Source organism: Notechis scutatus, chromosome Z (assembly GCF_049901735.1).
Source record: "Notechis scutatus isolate UNSWTSFEM ecotype Mainland chromosome Z, rNotScu1.2, whole genome shotgun sequence".
Classification (NCBI taxonomy): Eukaryota; Metazoa; Chordata; class Lepidosauria; order Squamata; family Elapidae; genus Notechis; species Notechis scutatus.
Window position 1 is genome coordinate 16,455,061 of NC_142025.1, and position 9,090 is coordinate 16,464,150.

Consider the following 9,090-nt stretch of genomic DNA (forward strand, 5'->3'; position numbering starts at 1 on the left):
AGACGGTCACTAAATGAACGGCTGCAAATTGAGGATATCTATGGTGACAAAGAGTTTGGGCCTTCAATCACAGCTGAGAACCACAGTTTAAGGTGTACAAAATAGACTAGACAAAGAGCTTTGATTTCCAACAGAAAGAATTTATGGGAGGTGATAGGAGATGGATCGCAAACGAATTCAGAAGAAATAACCAGGGCTGAGCTGCTACCACCTTCATAACCGCACAATTAATTTATCTCTATGCCCATAGCAAAACAAAAAGATTTAAATAGAGGGTAGTATGTATGAATTGAGGTTGGCAGTCTAATCTTCATCATCTATATGTGAAGATACATAATAATACAGTATCTTGAATTAGCAACATAAATATACTGATGTCGTGATGTCACAATAGCGCTTCTTTATATTCCAATTCCATGATCTGATTGATTGGTATAAAAAGTGAATTTCAGTCCTAACAGAAGCACAACCTAACCTGAGTGTCACAACTGCAATTGCCTCTCTCAAAATACAAAACGGCTTCTTCAGTGCCGTTTTTAGCTGCAGGGGAAATTATTTTGCATAGAGAAGTTATTCCTGTGTCATCATTAAAGGAGGCCTCCTTACCTATGGGGGATCCTGATGAGGATTCAGTAATTATGGGAGGGTTCCCATTTCCATCTGTGTAGACCGCCAGACTTATGTGTGTTTAAAATCAATGCAAATGAGCTTCCCCACACTTCTCTTGTGTCTTTGTCTCCTGGGCTTATTCAGCTTCCTAGCTAATTGCCATGCCGTGTTGGGCTTCTCCAGCATGCTGACCTGCTTGGCTGATGCTCCCATCTCCTCAGCAGCTGTCAAGAAGGAATATTCCCTTTATAAGCAAAACTGTTTTAGTTAAGCAGTTGGCCCCCCTCCTTGTCACTGTTTAAATTAAAGCATAGTAATGGCCATTATGAAAATATCCTCCATGGTCAATAGAAGGAACGGCATATGCTACATGAGTGTGGTGTGCGTGCTTGCAACCTGCAACCCATAGACTTCTTATTTTGCTCCCCAGCTTTGGTCCAGACCCCCGCCGAGTTCTATCATTTCTATCTTCTATATCTATCATCTATCTATCATCTGTCATCTATCTATCTTATCTATCTATCTATCTATCTATCTATCTATCTATCTATCTATCTATCTTTTATCTATTTATCTATCTAACATCTATCTATTATCTCTCTCTCAATCTATCATCTATCTCTATCATCTATCTATCTATCTATACCGATTTTTTTCTGTCTGTCTATCTCTATCTATCTATCTATCTATCTATCTATCTATCTATCTATCTATCTATCTATCTCTATCTATCTTTTATCTATTTATCTATCTAACATCTATCTATTATCTATCTATTATCTCTCTCTCAATCTTTCATCTATCTCTATCATCTATCTATCTATCTATCTGTCTGTCTGTCTGTCTGTCTATCATCTATCTATCTATCTATCTATCTATCTATCATCTATCTATCTATCTATCTATCTATCTATACCAATTTTTTTCTGTCTGACTATCTATGTATATCTATCATCTATCTATCTATCTATCTATCTATCTATCTATCTATCTATCTATCTATCTATCTATTATATAAAATATCTCTCTCATCTATCTTATTTATATGCTTCCATCTCACTTATATGCTGCCCATCTCAAATGACTCTGGGTAGCTTACATCATCATGAAAAGAGAGAGAGAGAGAGAGAGAGAGAGAGAGAGAGAGAGAGAGAGAGAGAGCTTGGAGCAGGAGGCCTTGCAGGGTCCCAAAGACTAATTTCTTGTGGAGTTTGGGGGAGAGAAAGAAAGACTTTTGCTGCTTTCCTTGCGTGCAGCCAAAAGCAGCAGAAGAAGAAAGAAGCGGAAAGAAGCAGCCCGGTGGCCAGGCCAGGTGTGTGGGGCGCGTGGGGCACGTTCCCCCCTCCACCCTTTTCCCCCCTCCCCTCACTATCTAATGTTGTTCGCAATGCAAGCAACACAAGCCTTGTGCTCCCCTGGGCCATGTGGGCGGCGCAGCCTTGTGTTCCCATGCAGCCTGGATTAGTTAGTTAATTTACTTTATTGTCCTTGCACCTCGTACAACAAAATCAAACACCATCTTCAGTGGACATCATGACCATGAAAATAAACACAAACACACATCCTTCACACTCCACATTAATTGCTTTGGGGGTGACATTTCTCTGCGGACCACCAAAATTTTCTCACGGACCACCAGTGGTCCCCGGCCCATTGGTTGGTGACCACTGCATTAAACCACCATGTTACTAACTTAATAACTGCAGTCATTCATTTAACAACTGTGGCAAGAAATGTCATAAAATGAGACAAAATCCACTTAACAAATGTCTTGCTTAGCCACAGAAATTCTGGGCTTAATTGTGGTCATAAATTGACCACATTAGATTAGATCAAACATCTAAAACCCTACTTACTTTTTATGAGTCCATGCCCTGAAACACTATTCAGAGGATGATCCTTTGCTCTAAAACTCTTGTGAGCCTGATGAACTAAAGCATCTATTTGTATTTGCTGATCAATCTAGGAGACTGGAGGCTAAAACATATGATGAATGGTTGCAGGAATTCGGCCTGGCTAGTCTAGTGAAGAGAAGGACCGGGGAGACATGATAGCAGTCTTCCAATATTTGAGGGGCTGCCACAGAGAGGAGGGGGTCAAGCTACTTTCCAAAGCACCCGAAGGCCAGTCAAGGAATAATGGATGGAAACTGAACAAGGCGAGATTTAATCTGGAAATAAGGAGAAATTTTCTGACAATGAGAACAATCAATCAATGGAACAGAAGTTGCCCTCGGAAGTTGTGGGAGCACCATCACTTGAGACTTTCAAGAAGAGATTGGACTGCCATCTGTGAGAAATGGTGTAGGGTCTCCCACTTGGGCAGGGAGTTGGGCTAGATGACCTACAAGGTCCCTTCCAACTCTGTTATTCTGTTAATTTAGCCAATATCCCAAACAAATAAACAATACAAGGTAGTCTTCAACCATTTGTTCAGCAACAATTTAAAGTTACGATGGTACTGAATGGTGGTTGTCATTGGTCTTCGGAATTCCCTTCCCCACTGGCATTTCTTGCCTGCCCTTGCTTTACAATGTATCACTTGGTGATGGAAAATGTAGTTTCAATTGCCATTGTAAATTGAGGACTATTTGTACCTGAATTTGAGACCACCAGGAGATCTTAGGTTTACAGGCTAGTTGGGGAAATTGAAAATAACCATTCTGGAAAAAGGCAGTCCCTTCTGCTGTTTTAGCAAAAATGCATAAAATTGTGCGCATAGTCAAGCTCCAGCTTGAGGGAATCTTTACCTTGCCCTTTATCTATTCGGGACAGCAGTGGGACTACATAAAACCCCCTCAATACAGATTTCAAATCTTGGTCTTCAGGATACTCCAAAACTCTGCTGCCAAAATTGAAGGAAGTTGCTAAAATAAAAGTAAAAATGAGTATGCTAAATCAAAATAGATGGAAAGATTTTGGTCCACATCAGTTCTAGAAATTTGAGCTAATTTGACTCCGTTTCCTAAATCAATTTAAAAAAAAAAAAAAAAAACAACCCACAGCATTTGCACAAGCATGAAAGCTGTTCTGGTTTGTTAAATCAATTTGATACTACAACTTGAATTGTCAACCCAAAGCAGAAAAATAGAATAAAACCACCTTCACAGTGAATCTTTAAATGAAATGTCTCATACTAACCCTCTGTGAAATAAAACACACCCAATTCATCTTCAAAACCTCTCTAAATGTAAAATATTCAGCTCTGCATCTGAAGTACTTGACAAAAAGTGCTTCCAATTTGTTAATATGGAACTCTGCATTCATGGCTCAAGGAGAGGGAGAGAGAGAGAGTTAAGGAAAGTCCTTCTTTGGAGATCTGAAAAACAAAGACTGTTCTGTCGAATAATTTGCCGTAAATCAGAACAATACACAAACATATACACGCCAACTACATTTAATTAAAAAGCCCTTTGTTTCAAAATCCAGTGAATATGACTCAAATCATCTTAACCTACTTCCGGGAACTTGTAAACTGAAGTCTGACTACAGTTGGGGCCAATATTTTGTTCAGAGTATTGCAGCATAAATTCAGCACCAGAAAAGTAAACACAGATGGCTGAGGCTTCGTTTAACTTCTTTATAAACATGTAAATAAATTTTACAATACCAGTTGTAGCTGTCTCCAACATGGAGCAAACTCAAACAGAAGCAGACATGTTAAAGGTTCAGAGCAGAGCTCTAGTTTTTAGCAAGCAAACAAGTCTCACAGCAGAGGAGAGAAGCAGTTTCATTTTCAATAGACAGACTCAGAGCTTAACATAGTTTCAGAGCTGCAGAGCTTAATATAGACCCACGCATAGGCTACTTCTAGTTTCAGTTTTCAATCAGTCCTCATTGGCTGACTTAGTTGCTATATCTATTCATTGGCTGACCTTGTTACCAAGCTCCAGAGGTGGTATTCAGCAGGTTCTGACCAGTTCTGGAGAACCAGTAGTGGAAATTTTAGTTCGGAGAACCGGCAAATTCCACCTCTGACTGGAGATTTTACAGTATCCCTCCCTTGCCACGCCCACCAAGCCACGCCCACAGAACCAGTAGTAAGAAAATTTTAATCTCACCACTGCCATGCTTTATTCCAGTTCATGAATATACTCTTGACATATTTTCATTGCTAAACAAGGCAGTTGTTAAGTGACTCATGTCCAATTTTAAAACGGTTTTGCCATGGCTGTTTAGCAAATCTCTTTAGCTGCTAAGTGAACGACATGGTTGTTAAATGAATTTGGTTTTCCCCACTGGCTTTCAAATTAGGTGGGAAGGTCGCAAATGGCAACCACATGACCCCAAGATTCTACAGCCATCTTAAAAGCATGCCATTTCCCAAGCACCCGAATTTTGATCACACAAACATGGGGGATGCTCCAATGATCATAAGTATATTGCTTATAAGCCACTTTGGTCAGTGTCACTGTAACTTCGAATGGCGCTAAATGATTTGTGTTAAGTTGAGAACTACCTGTATTGTGGCTGGCAGGGAGAACTACTTCTTGATCACTTATGGTAGGTAACAGCACCGTAGAGCACCTTGTTATGTGTTGTCCCTGCGAGATAGTGGTTGCATATTCCCAAGGATGAAAGGAGGCAGGATGTGCTTTCTTTCATCACTGTGGCTCCACCACATCTCATGTTTCAATCATTTCCTCCAAGCCAAAGACGAACAATAGCACAAGCACTCAGCACTAGCACTTAGACTTATATACCACTTCACAGTGCTTTACAACCTTCTTCAAGCGGTTTACAGAGTCAGCATCTTGCCCCCAACAATCTGGGTCCTCATTTTACCTACCTTAGAAGGATGAAAGACTGAGTCAACCTTGAGCCAGTGAGAATCGAACTGCGAAACTGCAGGCAGCCGGCAGACAGCAAAAGTAGCCTGCAGTACTGCATTCTAACCACTGCACCACCACGGCTCTTAAAACAAGCCACATGTTTTAAGTAAAATGATGAATAGTCCCTAGTTGCTCTCAAGGTGGAGATCAGTTTTAATATTTGGGGGAAGACTTGCTCCATGTCCTCCTTCCATGATGGCACCATAAAATGTTTAATAAGAATTGGTTTCTAATCTGGGAATGCCAAACGTGGGAAAGCAACTTTGAGAAGAAGGACAATCTGGTGAAAGTAGCCCCTTCCTTTAAGAGTACAAAATTCTATAGAGATTATTGTACCAACAGATGTTTCTCACCATAATCTAGTGCCACTGAGTTGTTGGTTACTATTTTTTTTGTCTGAGAACCAAAACAGATGCCATAGTAGTGCCTTCCCTAACTCATACTGGTCAGAGATAGAAAAATGGTATTCAGCAGGTTCTGACCAGTTCTGGAGAACTGGTAGTGGAAATTTTGAGTAATTTGGAGAACCGGCAAATACCACCTCTGACTAGCCCCACCCCCATCTATTCTCTGCCTCCCAAGTCCCAGCTGATTGGTTGGGTCTGGAAAGCAGGTTAATGGGGTGAGGAGGGAATGGGATTTTGCAGTAACCTTTCCCCAGGAGTAGGGTGGGAATGGAGATTTTACAGTATCCTTGCCCTGCCACGCCCACAGAACCGGTAGTAAAAAAAATTTGAATCCCACCACTGCAAAGATTGTAATAAATTTACTCATATCCTGATCATCTCACATTTTCAGTATAGCAATCAGCTTTATATGAGGCTGTCTTAAAGAGGACAGTTGGTATAGAAATGTGATCAGTTTTAGGGATTGTGATGGTGGACCATGTGACACTACTGTTACACAAACTGCATTGATTGCCAGTTTGCTTCCTAATCCAATTCAAGGTGTTGTATTACCTTTAACTCATTATGGCATAAATCCAGGCTACCTGAGGAACCTCATCCCAATGGGATTGGCCTCTCATTCCAACAGAAAGGGGCATACTACGGATCCCCCTCGCCAAGGAATTATAGGCCAAGATAAGTGTTTTTTTTCTACCGTGGTTTCCACTCTCTGGAATATGCTGCCCCTCAAGGTGATATTTGCACCCATCCTCTTGGCCCTCTGAAATAGCATGAAAACATGGCACTGCCAACTGGTTTGGGGACCCAGTGGGCACAGTCCATTCTACAGTTGGTTAGTGGATTAAAAAGAAGATTCCCCCACCTCTACCCCATTGTGAACTGATTCCTATCTTAGTTTTTTTTAAATAGTCACTTAATAGTGAGATGGGTGGTATGTAAAATTAATAAATAAAGTTTAGCTACCTACCTACCCTAACATGATATTTTCCAGGTGTGTTATAGTTCAACATATTTTGCGGGAAATGCAGGAAGGTTCTTATAGTAGAAGCTGTGAATATATCCTATAAAATGTTTAGGAGCATGTAAAGAATAGCTGAGATAGACACAATAGAAACTTCAACCTCATTCCACCAACAGATCTCTCCAAATTCTTTCTACATAGTAGTTTTTTTCTCCCCTGCTGCAACGTTTTTCTTTTAAAAGCAATGTTATTTCCCCCTTTTATACTTCTTTTTACCTACCTAAACATTTACTTCTACTTATGATGGTAGAAAAACATCTCTTGATTACTGGGGGCATCTTCATGTCCTGCATTTTCAAATGATTGCCATTAAAATTGTAATAAGTTTAAGGTTCTGGCTTGCATTTAAATTTCATCTACTGCATTGTAACCACCATATGTTTGTCCCTTTTAGCCTTCTTTTAATCTTAAGTTTAGATAGTTCTTCTATTATAATATCCTGACTTTTTCCACCAATGGAAGCCTTTGGGATTTGCAGGATGTATTTCTATTTATCAAGCAAAGAGGAATTCCAGAGGGAGTGTTTTAAATTATTTAAAGAGAAGCAGTTGTGAAGTTCATTATGGAAAAGAGGAGATGAAATCTGTGCTTTTCAGTGCAAACTCTTTATTTTTCTGGTACTTTGGGAATTTTGGTATATCATTTAGAAGCTCTTTGGCCAAATGCAAAGCAAGTGGATTTTCTGCCCTTGAGATGAATATTTTTAAAACATTAAGAAATAAAGAAGCAAATGTTCTCTTTAGGGAAGGAAACACAATCCTAGACTACAACTGGTGTGCACATTTGCAGTTAACTTAGCTAACCAATATTTTTTCGTATATTTTATTTGATTGTAATAAAATATGTTTTGAAGTTGTATTTTGCACACATGGGAGAAGATTAAAATAATTATTGTACCAGGCGCTTCTAAATTACAAAGTGAGATAGAATGATATTTTAAGAGCCAGACCAAATTCCAAAGGGACAAAAATCTGCCTCATTTTAGTAGTTATGAGAGCATACATCACAGTAGTATTTGGCCAGATCTTAAAAATAAAATCTTAGAAGTAACCTGATGCAACCAGATTGTCCCAATCTGCTCCCACTCCAGATTTATTGTTTTTTAATTAACATATGGCTATTGCCCATGCCGTACTCTGACACATCTGGAGATCACAAGATTGAACAAAAGCATAGGCAAGAATCCATGCTGGATTGGACTGAAAGGGATGCCAATAGCAAACAGAAAATTTGGCAAAGCAATGGTTGAATATGGGGAAAAATTTTTCAAGTAAAGCTGTGAGAACTATGATTCCATAACTCCAGATATTCATTTCTTTTATTTTATTTGGTTTGTCAATCACTTACAAGATAATAGGTATAAGTAAAAAAAACATAGTTATGAATACATAAATACATATAAGAAAAAATAAATAAAAATAAAATAAAAAGAAACAATAGGAAAGGGATGGTAGGCACGTTGATGTGCTTATGCACGCCCCCTACAGACCTCTTAGGAAAGGGGTGAGGTCAATAGTAGACAGTCTAAGGTTAAAGTTTTTGGGGTTTGGGGAAGAAACCACAGAGTTAGGTAGAGCAGTGGTCCCCAACCTTCTTTGTACCAGGGACCGGTTTCAAACAGAAACACTTTTTCAAGGACCGGGGGAGGAGGCTTCGGTTTCCTCCCGCCTCGTTCCTATCTCAGTCGCTCTCTCGCTGCTCCACCAGCCCAGGAAGAAACTGCTTCAAAGAAGCCGGGGTGGTGGTGGCTTTTCCTGTCACCGCAGCTCCTCCGAAGCGCCCGTTTCACCCCCACCCCCACCCCGCCCGCCCGCCCGTGCGCGGTTCAACCCAGTGCTCCGTTCTGCCTGCCTGCCTGCCTGCCTTAGTTTCTGGTTGTTTGGGAGCAGCTTGGCTGAGAATAATAACTATTCGCCTCTTTTACTCAGCCGAAGCTGTTCCGAATCAACCATTAACGAAGGCAGGCAGGCAGGCAGGCAGAACGGGACACTGAATTGAACCTCGGGCGGGCGGGTGGGGTGGGGGTGACCGGGCGCTTCGGAGGAGCTGCGGCAACAGGAAAAGCCACCCCCCCGGCTTCTTTGAAGCAGTTTCTTCCTGGGCTGGTGGAGCAGCGAGAGAGCGACTGAGAGAGGAACGAGGCGGGAGGAAACCGAAGCCGCTGAGCCAGAGAGCAGGACAGGCTTCGGTTGCTTCCTCCCTCCCCTTCTTTCATTTGTGTC